Here is a 12,586-nt window from a genome sequence, read left to right as displayed (position 1 = left end):
ACATAGGTACGTGGAGGACAACATGGGTACGTTGAGAATAACATAGGTACGTGGAGGACCACATAAGAAGGCGGAGGACAACATGGGCACATGGAGAACGACATAGGTACGTGGAGGACAACATACCGTAAGTAGGTGGAGAACAACATGGGCACATGGAGGACAACATGAGCACATGGAGGACAACATGGGAACGAGGAGGACAACATGGGCACATGAAGGACAACATGGGAACGGGGAGGACAACATGGGCACATGGAGGATGACATGGGCACAGGGAGGACAACATGGAAACGTGGAGGACATCTCTCCAGCCGGGTTCGTTATTATAAACTTTAAATAGATTTTGTTTATTTTTTACTATGAGGGCATTTTGTCCGTTGTGGGTTTTGTCCGGTGGGGTTTTTGTCCGGTAGGGTAGGGTTAATGTCCGGTGGTGTTTTTGTCCTGTGGGATTTTTGTCCGCGGGGTTCTTGTCCGTATCCCTCTCCAGCCACCGTCTATCATCAACATCCAGGTTCTGGACACCATCATCAACAAACAGGTTATGGACACCATCATCAACAAACAGCTTCTCTCTCCTCTACAGTTATCAAGATGGTGGTTTACAATAAACCAGGTCAACCGGTGACCAAGTGATCAACGTTGCTATGAAGTCTTGCGTCATCTGGCGAGAGACAGACGTGTAGTCTCCCTTGGATAAGGCATTCGACAACGTCTAGTATTCTTGAACAAAAGCCTCCTAGCCAAGCTGTCTATGTTCAACATTGATCCAACCTTATCATTCACGAGGGAATAGTTTTCTCTCTGGGCGCTCAGTTTCGGTATTGTTGATGGTGCAAATTGCACGTCGTGTTTATTGTGTTAACTTGTATGCAAAAAGAGACAGACATCGTCCTTTGTTGGCAGCACAGCAGCACTCGTGTCACTAGCAGTAGGTGGCAGGAAGGGAGATGTTGAAGGGTTGAGATAGGTAGAGGAACAACACTGTCACTACCAGCAGGGAGGGAGAGTTGAGAGGCTCACAATACTGATGTGTGGGGTTGACTAAGGCCACCAGCTGTATGCCTCTTGTTACACTATACAAACAAGTTTTACTTTAGCGATAAAAATATATAATATTTAACGTTACTCTTCACACTGAAATATTAAAGTCAAAATAGACGGACGCACTAATACCATAGGCATAAATTGTCTCATAATGAAATAAAGGATTCATCTAGATATAACCTAGAGAAGAAATATTTAATGGATTTATATGAAAAACAAATTTACTAACTCATTTTAAAAGAATTATCGTTATTATTGTGTAAAAAATAATTCAGAGGAAGGGAGAGAATAATTGAAACTTTATGGACATGGATAATATATATCCTTGAATAATACATCACCAACATTACTTTAGTCTGAACATGACGTGTTATTTATCTGTCTGTCTTTATTTACACAATAATCTTACTCAATGTGATCAGTTTTCTGATACACCAGAAGCTCTGGCAGGGGTTTTACGTTTCACCGAATTCTGAAAATATTTGACAAGATTTACAACCTTTGAACACTGACAACTTTATTTCATAAGACGCGTGGAGGAGGAAGAGACCGGGGGGGAGGTGGAGAAGAGGGAGATTGGAGAGAGAGAGTGAGGAAGGAGAGAGGAGAAGAGGAGGAGGAGGAGGAGGAGGAAGGGAAGGAGGAGAAAGGGAGGAGAAGAAGAGAGGGAGGGGGAGAAGAAGAGAGAGAGGGAGGAGGAAGAGAAGAGAAAGAGAGGGAGAGGATGTGCAGGGGTAAAGTACTCGTTCATCTCTATACTACACAACAACGATCACCACCACATTGGCTATACTACACGTTAACTATCACCATCACATTGGCTATACTACACAACAACTATCACCACCACATTGGCTATACTACACAACAACTATCACCACTACCATGGCTATACTACACAACAACTATCACCACCACAATGGCTATATTACACAACAACTATCACCGCCACCTTGACTATACTACACAACAACTATCACCACCACCTTGGCTCTACTACACAACAACTATCACCACCACCTTGGCTATACTACATAACAACTATCACCACCACTTTGACTGTAATAAACAACAACTATCACCGCCACCTTGACTATACTACACAACAACTATCACCGCCACCTTGGCTATACTACACAACAACTATCACCGCCACCTTGGCTATACTACATAACAACTATCACCGCCACCTTCAAGCTGTACTACACAACAACTATCACCCGCCACCTTGACATGCTACACAACAACTATCACCTTACCTTGGCTATGCTACTGACAACTATCACCACCTTGACTATGCTACTACTATCACCACCACAAAACATGCTACACAACAACTATCACCACCACCTTGGCTATACTACACAACAACTATCACCACCACCTTTGCTGTACTCCACAACAATTATTACCACCACCTTGGCTATACTACACAGCATCTATCACCACCACCATCTTGGTTATACTACACATCATCTATCACGACCACCTTGACTATACTACACAACAACTATCACCACCACCTTGGCTATACTACACAACAACTATCACCACTACCTTGACTATACTACACAACAACTATCACCACCACCTTGGCTATACTACACAGCAACTATCACCACCACCTTGGCTATACTACACAACAACTATCACCACCACCTTGGCTATACTACACAACAACTATCACCACCACCTTGGCTATACTACACAACAACTATCACCACCACCTTGGCTATACTACACAACAACTATCACCACCACCTTTTCTATAATACACAACTATCACCCACCACTTTGGCTATACACAACAACTATCACCACCACCATGTTACAACAACTATCACCACCACCTTGACTATACTACACGTACACAACAACTATCACCACCACCTTGGCTATACTACACAACAATTATCACCATCACCTTGGCTATACTACACAACAACTATCGCCACCACCTTGGCTATACTACACAACAATATCACCACCACCACCTTGGCTATACTACACAACAACCATCACCACCACCTTGGCTATACTACACAACAGCTATCACCTCCACCTTGACTATACTACACAACAACTATCACCACCACCTTGACTATATTAAACAATAATTATCACCACCACCACCTTGGTTATACTATGCAACATCTATCACCACCACCTTGACTATACTACACAACAACTATCACCACCTCCTTGGCTATACTACACTAGGGTGTGTCATAGGAGGGAAGATCAGCTAAAACTAATGGCCCATCACTTTTTTGGTAGATTTTAGTGTATATAAACAGAAAATAATTTCAGTTTCAATATTTTGCAACCTTTTGCTTGGTAAATTTTAGCGTGAAATTTATCGAAAATCTAACGTACAGCTGCATTAGTGCATTACAATTAAATAGTGAACATTGCTTTCTGACTTCATTCTTTAACAACCCAACTAACAATATTTTTTCTGTTTCAGATTCTGATGCATTTATAAGTTGATAATATTTGCGATGGCTGCTTGTGTCAGGACGAGGAACCAAAAATCCAGCCATCTCAGTCACTATCTTGGGTCTGGGAGAGAGCTCCTGAAGTCGGAGTTGCCTACATTGAGAGATGCTTTGAGATACGGTGTTTTTAATCAGGCAAATCAGTGAAAAGAACCAAAGAACTTACACAAACAAAGACATTGCCAGTGATATGACCAAAGCTGTCTTGGCACAGTACACTCTGGCTAACGCTCAGTTCAAGCCTCCAGTCATAACAAGTGAGAAGAAGATTAGTGAGAGACTGCTAGCCAGTTGGGAAAAGGCAAAAGATATCTCTCTTGGGAGAGGAAAACTTGCAGTTAAGGACAGCTTTGCCAAGCAACTGGACCAGTTATTTGACATAATTACTTGCAAGTGCCCAATTGTTCTCTGTCCTGAGTTTGGATGCGATCGTGACTGTAAATCCGAGGCCCACATCTCCTGTATTTGCAAGCGTGAACTGAAGATTCCTGTGATCGAACTGGCATTTGTCAAAGCACAGAGAGAGAAGACTGGCAGTATAGGGGCTCTCATGATTTCTAGCCAAGATATTCCGGAGTCCAAGAGACAGGAGGCTGCCACAGAGAGACAGAAGAGGAGAAGAGTTGCCGAGGAAAAGAGACTTGAGAAGGCCCAGGGTGAGGTAAAAAAGGCCGATGATTGGAGTCAAAGCTGATTCAGAGTTTAATGACTTCCCATGGCTGATCCGAGAGTGCTGACCAGGAGAATGGTGACTTTGTCCCTAACCCAGAAAATAATGATCCCAAACCTTCCAGGCATAAGATTCGAAATAGGAAAGATATCCCGAGCATAGCTCTGGCCAGCATGCGACACCACACTGGTCTCAGAGAAACTGCAGAGATAGCAACAGCTGCCTGGGTTGACGGTGGTTTGATAACACCTGATGATGTTCACCTGGTGATAGATCATAACAAAGTAAGGAGAGCTCAGGAAAAACTTGTCAGTAACCTAGAAGAGGAGTTTGATAAGGGGATAAGAGAAAATGGAATCAATTGTGTGTTCTTTGATGGGAGAAGGGATGACACTAAAGCGTTCATGAAAGTTGGAGATTCTGACAAGTTGTTCCCTGCCATGGTGAAGGAGGAACACTACTCCTGTTGCAGTGAACCAGGAGGGAAGTATTTGTGGCATTTCACTCCAGAGAAAGATGACATCAGGAAACCAGCTGAGACAGTGGCAGATAACATTGTGAACTGGCTCAGAGAGAGGAACTTAGACCAGACCCTGCAGGCCATTGGAGGGGACAGCACCAACACGTACACAGGGTGGCAAGGGGGGATCATACAGTGGATAGAGCGGAAGATTGGGAGGAAGCTAGTCTGGATTGTTTGTGACCTCCACACCAACGAGTTGCCGCTCAGACATCTGATCCAGGAGCTGGATGGCAAGACTCTTTCAAACAACAGATGGTCTGGTCCTCCTGGCAAGATGCTGGACTCTGCCACTGAGTTAGAAATAAATCCGAGCTTTGAAAAAATCACAGTTGGCCCTCCACTCGTTGAACTTGCACATACTGTCATTGACGACCTGAGTACTGACCAGTACTATGGTTACATGATTTGCAGTGCCATCAAAACTGGGGTCATGCCTGATAGACTTGCTTACCTGCAGATAGGTCCAGTCTCACATTCTAGGTGGCTCACAACGGCTCTCAGGTTCTGCAGAATTTGGGTCGCTCATCATAAACTGAAAGGGAACCAGCTTCACAACCTGAGACTTATTGTCCAATTCATCGTGAGTGTCTACTTGCCAAATTGGTTCAACACCAAGGTCAAGTCATCGTTCTCCGAAGGTCCGAGGCATGTTCTCTTCCAGCTTGAGCTCCTGAGGAGTCAGCCAAGGAAGGTTGTTCAGATTGTAGAGCAGACTGTGAGGAGATCTTCCTGGTATGCTCATCCCGAGGCAGTTCTGCAGACAATGCTCTGCAGTAAGGGTGAGGAGGAGAGAAGAGTGGCAGTCAAAAAGATCTTGGATATGAGACTTATGAGAGGATCTGGGCATGACGAATCAGTTGGTGACGATTCCTTCAGGGTCAGGAAGACTCCTGAAGTCAATCTAGGTGCCAAGACCCTCACTGATCTCATAGATCTGATAACATCCAGGCTGGCAGTGAGCCCTCTTACCTGCAGCCTCACCAATGTTCAAGTCAGAGCTTTCCTGGACAACCCCATGCATGTCCCTGCCTGGCCCCGCACACCCAGAGTATAGAGCGTTGTGTACAGCAAGTGAGCGAGGCCAGCAGTAACGTGTACAGCCAGGAGAGGAGGGAAGGCTACATCCGAGCTCAGGTGGTCAGCAGGAGGTGATGAGTAGAAACAGAAGCAAGAAAGACATGTTCTCTATGGTGTGCAGCAACACCGGGTCGTAGTAGTAAAACCGGTTTTTGTATTTGATGATTTTGTTTTCTAAAGGAATATTAAATTTAATAAATGTGTCAAGATCATTCGTTTCACTATTCTGGATTATTTTCATCCTAATAAATTAACCTGATACATTTACTTTACTTTAAATAAGCTATTTAGTGGTGTTGGTAAAAGGGTGGGAATACTGAATTTTCATAAAATTTCAAGTTAAAATTTACCTAGCAAAAAATAAATACTTTTCAAATCTGAAGATATCACATGATTCTCCACATAGAACTACATCATTAATACCATGGGCCGATTTTTCAAACTCAAAAAAAAAAAATTCGCCTCTGTATGACACACCCTAATACTACACGGCATCTATCACCACCACCATCTTGGTTATACTACACATCATCTATCACCACCACCTTGACTATACTACACAACAACTATCACCACCACCTTGGCTATACTACACAACAACTATCACCACCACCTTTGCTGTACTCCACAACAATTATTACCACCACCTTGGCTATACTACACAGCATCTATCACCACCACCATCTTGGTTATACTACACATCATCTATCACGACCACCTTGACTATACTACACAACAACTATCACCACCACCTTGGCTATACTACACAACAACTATCACCACTACCTTGACTATACTACACAACAACTATCACCACCACCTTGGCTATACTACACAGCAACTATCACCACCACCTTGGCTATACTACACAACAACTATCACCACCACCTTGGCTATACTACACAACAACTATCACCACCACCTTGGCTATACTACACAACAACTATCACCACCACCTTGGCTATACTACACAACAACTATCACCACCACCTTTTCTATAATACACAATATAGCGGAGGTAAACACTGACAAGACCTGGACGATGAGTTTAATATTTTCATTTCCTGAGCGAGCGAGCGAGGATGATTGTATTGTATATGAAGGAGGCAGAAGAACACTGAACAGGCTGGAGGAGGAGTACCTCTAGGCGCTACAGGTAAAGGGAGGCGAAGGGACAGGTGAGCACTGTATTGTGTCAGAAGCAGAAGGTGAACATTTTTAATGTTTATCAATGGTCCTCCTTTGGGTTATCTGACCTTCCCTTCCAACATTGATTGGACTGCTTTCGGCTGTGTTCCTACCCTCCTCTTCCTGCTTCCAACTGCTGTTCCTTACCCTCCTTGCTTTAAGTTAATGTTTCCCTCTCCTTTTCCCTCATTTTCCCTACCACTCTTTAGGTTTCTTCTACCCTCACGTAGTTATTCCTGTACTCCCAGGGGCCCCTATCCTCCTTGGGGTGATAATTCTCTCTGGGGCCCTTATCTTTCCCGATCTCCCTATCCTCCCTGAGCTCTTTATACTCCCTGGAACCCTTTTCCTCCCTGGGCCCCCTATCCTCCCTGGGCCCCCTATCCTCCCTGGGGCCCTAAACTTCCCTCATCCACTCCGACTCTTTCTATTCTTGCCTGTGTTTCCATGAACTATCTCGCTCTTCCTGAATTTCCTACTTCCTAACCTCCACTTCCTATCCCTCCTTCCTCTTAACTCCCAGAACTGCCTCTGTAATTACCGTCTTCCGCTGCACTTCCCAGTCTGTCGCTGCTGACTGAGTAAAGGTTCTTGGTAATAAGTGTATCGTATTTTGATCGTCAATATAAGAACAAAAAACTCAGACCGGATGTCTTCCTCATGGATAACAACACCTAAGAACCTTCTAATAGCATTCTATAACTTCTAGATACATTTTCTCGTCCCAAGAATTTGTTCTGTTGCAATTAAATAATAAATAATTTCAGTAACTCCACTGCAGTACAGAAATACTGTTGTATCTGCTGTCATGCATTAAATATCTTAAATAAAGTGTATTAGACAACCAAGACAACCAACATGACAAACAAACGGAATAAGGACTCACTACCCCCCTTAATTTCTCTACCACAGAGAGTTCTGTCTCTCCTGATTTCTAATTGTTGGTGGAATTATGTAATAATTACTAATATTGTTACGCACTTATAGACCTTACTTGTTGAACGCACGTAATGACATCATAAAGTCAACGAGTTCCTCGCGGCACCTGGGGACGGACTACGGGAAGGGAGACTGTACACTGTACAGTCAATAGAATTCTTAACATGTATTATTTATTATCAGTATGGGCCAATAGGACCGCTGCAGTTTCCTCCATTCTTATGTTCTTATGTTCTTCATGGTAACATGAAATATAGCTGTGGAATGACCTTTGCCACTATTAATAATAGAAAATGTATGACAATAAATATATATATATATATATATATATATATATATATATATATATATATATATATATATATATATATATATATATATATATATATATATATATATATATATATATATATATATATATATATGTAACCGGTCGGAATTACTGGACTTTAATTTCTCACTTGACTTGGGGTTTATTAAAGATTATTAGATGGTAATTGCAGTTGAAGCGCCCCTTAGTGAGAAATCCCGAACCAGCACAAGAGCGCTTAACTTTACTAAACAAAATGAAGTGTCCGTGACCCATGGAAGGATAGCGTCTGTGACTGGGATGAATGAGACACACTGTAAAATTTACACTTATATTCCCTCCAACACTACAAACACAATCAAATTGTGGTACACCAATATGCTCACTTCTTAACCTGAACTTAAAATACTACTCTGGGGAATAAAAGTTATACATGATGTTGAAATTATTAGAACCTCAGGCAATGCCTCATTAGAGGATAATAAGTTTAAAGTATTAAGAAATGTTGCTTGCACACATGAACCAGGCCTTAAGGGCTTTCAACAAAATATCAATCACTGAGAAAATGGTATTAAAAAAATAAGAAATTAATAACTCTACAATGAATAGGCCTTAAGGGCACTCACCAAAATTATATCTAGCACTGAGAAAATGGTATAAAAATCAGAGCTTATTAACTCCACCCTGAATAGGCCTTCAGGGCGCTCAACAAAATTATATTACCCCAACAGATACACATCTCCTAACCTAACTTAAACACTACTCTGGGGAACAAAGGTTATACCTGAGATTGAGATTATAAAGAAATATTAAATGCATACAGCATACATTAGTAACTGAAAAAATTGTATTAACTACACACAAAAATATTGTCACTATTATTAAGAAGTTACTGAGTTCACCAATTCCCTTGAACCATGCTTCCTAACCTAACACACACACAGATTCCACCTGCACTCCGTAGTCGTTTAAGGCACAACCAACAGGCACCCGTAGTTTAAGGCTCAAATCAGCCTTTCTCCACCTTGGAAAGTGTACCTCTAAACTCCACTGACTCTTGGCCCCAGTGTGTGGCCCTGTATCACTCAGCTGGCTTCACTTTACCCCCAGTACATCCATGAAGCGGAAGGGAGTGAGCCAATCAGACCTTGTACAGTTGAGAGAAGCATTAGCTTCCCGTTAGCAAGAGGGTTTCACTAAGCTGCTTGAGATATGTGGTATTGTGAGCCGAGGTAGAGGAGAGCTGATGACCCCAACGATCGTCCCGTCGTCAGCTGGGCACCCAGACGGCTAGATTCACTCAAGAGATCCTTTGATACCCCGCTAAACAGTGACAGGCCTACACTGATCGGTCCAACGGCGACAATCGCCAATCCTCAATCATCAACGGCAGTCTCAAACGGCAGTCAATCTCTCGCAGTCATCACTCTCGCAGTCAAGCAGTCAATTTCTCTCAGTCAAGTGGGTTCTGATGGAAACCCTGAAATGAACTCACTATTAGCTCTTGTTAACTTTATCACTGCACTATCTAAACCCTGTCTGAGATCGAATGAGACTTACTTGTTATACTGCAATAGCGCAACACAGGTGACTAGGCCACGCGACTATTTCTGTGACGGACGGGCAGGGACGTCTTGTTGATCCAAATGCTTTCGCGTTACTGAGAGCTAGCCAGCCTCGTGTCCTCTCAAGGCGTTAGCTTAGGCCTACGTGACATATTTTCCGCCTAACTAATAACTCCTTGGGACACCCGTAACATTATTCAGACTGATAAACGATCTATAATAATTCCAAATTCAATAATAGTCCCTTAACTTCTTGAATCGCATCATTATTAATTCGGCAAATTACATTTAATGTCATTTAGGCCTAGTTCCACAACCTCTCGCTGTGTGCAGGGAGCGCTCTCTTCCCTCAGACGACCTTGAAACTCAGTATCGCCAATGGCGCAGCGTTTGAAATTACTCTGAAATTTCTGAATATTACATATATATATATATATATATATATATATATATATATATATATATATATATATATATATATATATATATATATATATATATATATATATATATATATATATATATATATATACTGTATATATATATGATATATTTGTGACGACTCTCTCCCCTCTTCACTTTACCATCACAACAACCACTTACTCCAACTTGACACCAGGATGAAGAAACTGCTTCACACGAAGCTACTCGACCGCAGTGAGCACTTGAGCACCGATCAGAACCAGTTTCCCATCCGACTATGAGAACCGAGGTATCAATGCAAATGTGTCTGCCTAGTATGCTCAGTCTCTTCTCTAAGGTCTGCTGTATTACTCTTCACCCAGTATGAGGACGACGAATTGTATTGAGACTACTGCTGGTGGTGTTGTGATGGTTTGATGGTAGTGGACTACAGCGTTAATCCCTGGTTCCATGTTGTTGGCCACCACAACCTAGACATGCTACCTGAGCTGCCACTTCTATCAGGTTTTTGTGTTGTTGTATTTAGTTTGTGTATTTAATGTTTAAAGTAAGAATAATTGGGTAATATTCAGGTGTGTTTTGATAACTGCATATTTGTGTTTTACTTGTGTTGTGTAATGTGCCTGATTAACTATATTAATCAATATTTAATATAAATGTTCTTAAATAAATCGGTTTACTTAATAATCTTCTTATCCCTTTCATAACTTAAATTTGTGTGTCACGATAACAGTGATTCTTGTGTGTGTGCTCCTTACTTACTGCATCCACGTATTTCAACCGCGAGATTATTCACTCATTATTTTAACTTGTCAACTTGCCTTCTCACAAAGTTGTGACAGCTATCAAGGAGGGACATCACAATATGAACAAACTGAAATTGAAGATTAGAATTTCATCAACCTTTTGCTTGAAACAGAAAACACAACATAAAATTTTTATTTGTTGTCTTAAAAATCCACCCGTCTTCCCAACACTGAAACTTTTCTTCGTGTTCAGATGTCGAAAAAAAAAATATTGGTGGTTTTTGTGATGGTGTTGGTGGTGATGGTAGTGGTGATGATGGTAGTGCTGGTGATGGTGGTGATGGCAGTGGTGTTGGTGCTTGTGGTGGTGGTGGTGGGTGATTACTACCATGACCTCCACCCAACTACCATCAGCACTACCATGACCTCCACCCTACTACCATCAGCACTACCATGACCTCCACCCTACCATCAGCACTACCATGACCTCCACCCTACCATCAGCACTACCATGACCCCCTACCCTACCATCAGCACTACCATGACCCCCCACCCTACCATCAGCACTCCCATGACCTCCACCCTATCACCAGCACTACCATAACCTCCATACTACCACCAGCACTACCATGATCCCCACCCTACCATCAGCACTACCATGACCTCCACCCTACCATCAGCACTACCATGATGGACTTCTCTCCCATGATTTGTTTTATAATGCTTGTTAACTAAAGAAGATGGTGTCAAAATTATGGCGACTGATATTCATATAATGTTAATAAAATATATTTATATACTAAGAGAGAGAGAGAGAGAGAGAGAGAGAGAGAGAGAGAGAGAGAGAGAGAGAGAGAGAGAGAGAGAGAGAGAGAGAGAGAGAGAGAGAGAGAGAGAGAGCCTTACTTGTTATATACACTTAAGCTTTAGCCTTATCGATCATACACAGTATATGATAGAGGCAGTGTGGCGAGGGTGGGCACATGGTACAACACGTACCCATATTGCCTCCACATCAGCTGGGACTAAAACAACCAGGCGTGATGGACGTAGTTCATCCTGACAGAAGGTGATGAAAGATTTGATATCCCTCAATGTGGCATGTTTGAGGAACAATTTGCCACGCCTGGAACATGGCAACATCGTTGGTAGCTACTGACAGGATTGTTGCTGCCAGCTTCAAATTTGTTGGCTAGGGAAGTGACGTTGGAGAGCAGTATGGAGGGGAGACTGTACCATATTCGGGGAACTTCAGTGTATTGGTATGGTCTGTCAGGAGTAGGTTTCTTGATGGGCTTCTGTTTATGACCTCTTTGTCTATGACTAGGAGCATGGAATATGTTCAGTGATTTTAGTATCACAATGACACTGCCATCAGGATATCTGATCTCTCCCTTTAAACCGTACAAGGTACGCCTGGAGTACCTCACTGGTGGACATCTGTTGATATTTGTTGTTGTGGACGGACGTTAGTGTCTGTCCGCGGTGGCCTTTAACCCAATGGCGGCACTTTGAGGGCCACCGACAAAATTTCCGTGGCTAGTACACTGGTAGACATCTGTTAATATTTATCTAGTCATAAACACCGCAGAAGTCC

This window comes from Homarus americanus, unplaced genomic scaffold, assembly GCF_018991925.1.
Source record: "Homarus americanus isolate GMGI-L3 unplaced genomic scaffold, GMGI_Hamer_2.0 scaffold31037, whole genome shotgun sequence".
In the NCBI taxonomy this organism is placed as follows: domain Eukaryota; kingdom Metazoa; phylum Arthropoda; class Malacostraca; order Decapoda; family Nephropidae; genus Homarus; species Homarus americanus.
The sequence above is the reverse complement of the archived record's forward strand: the minus strand, read 5'-3'. Positions refer to the sequence as shown.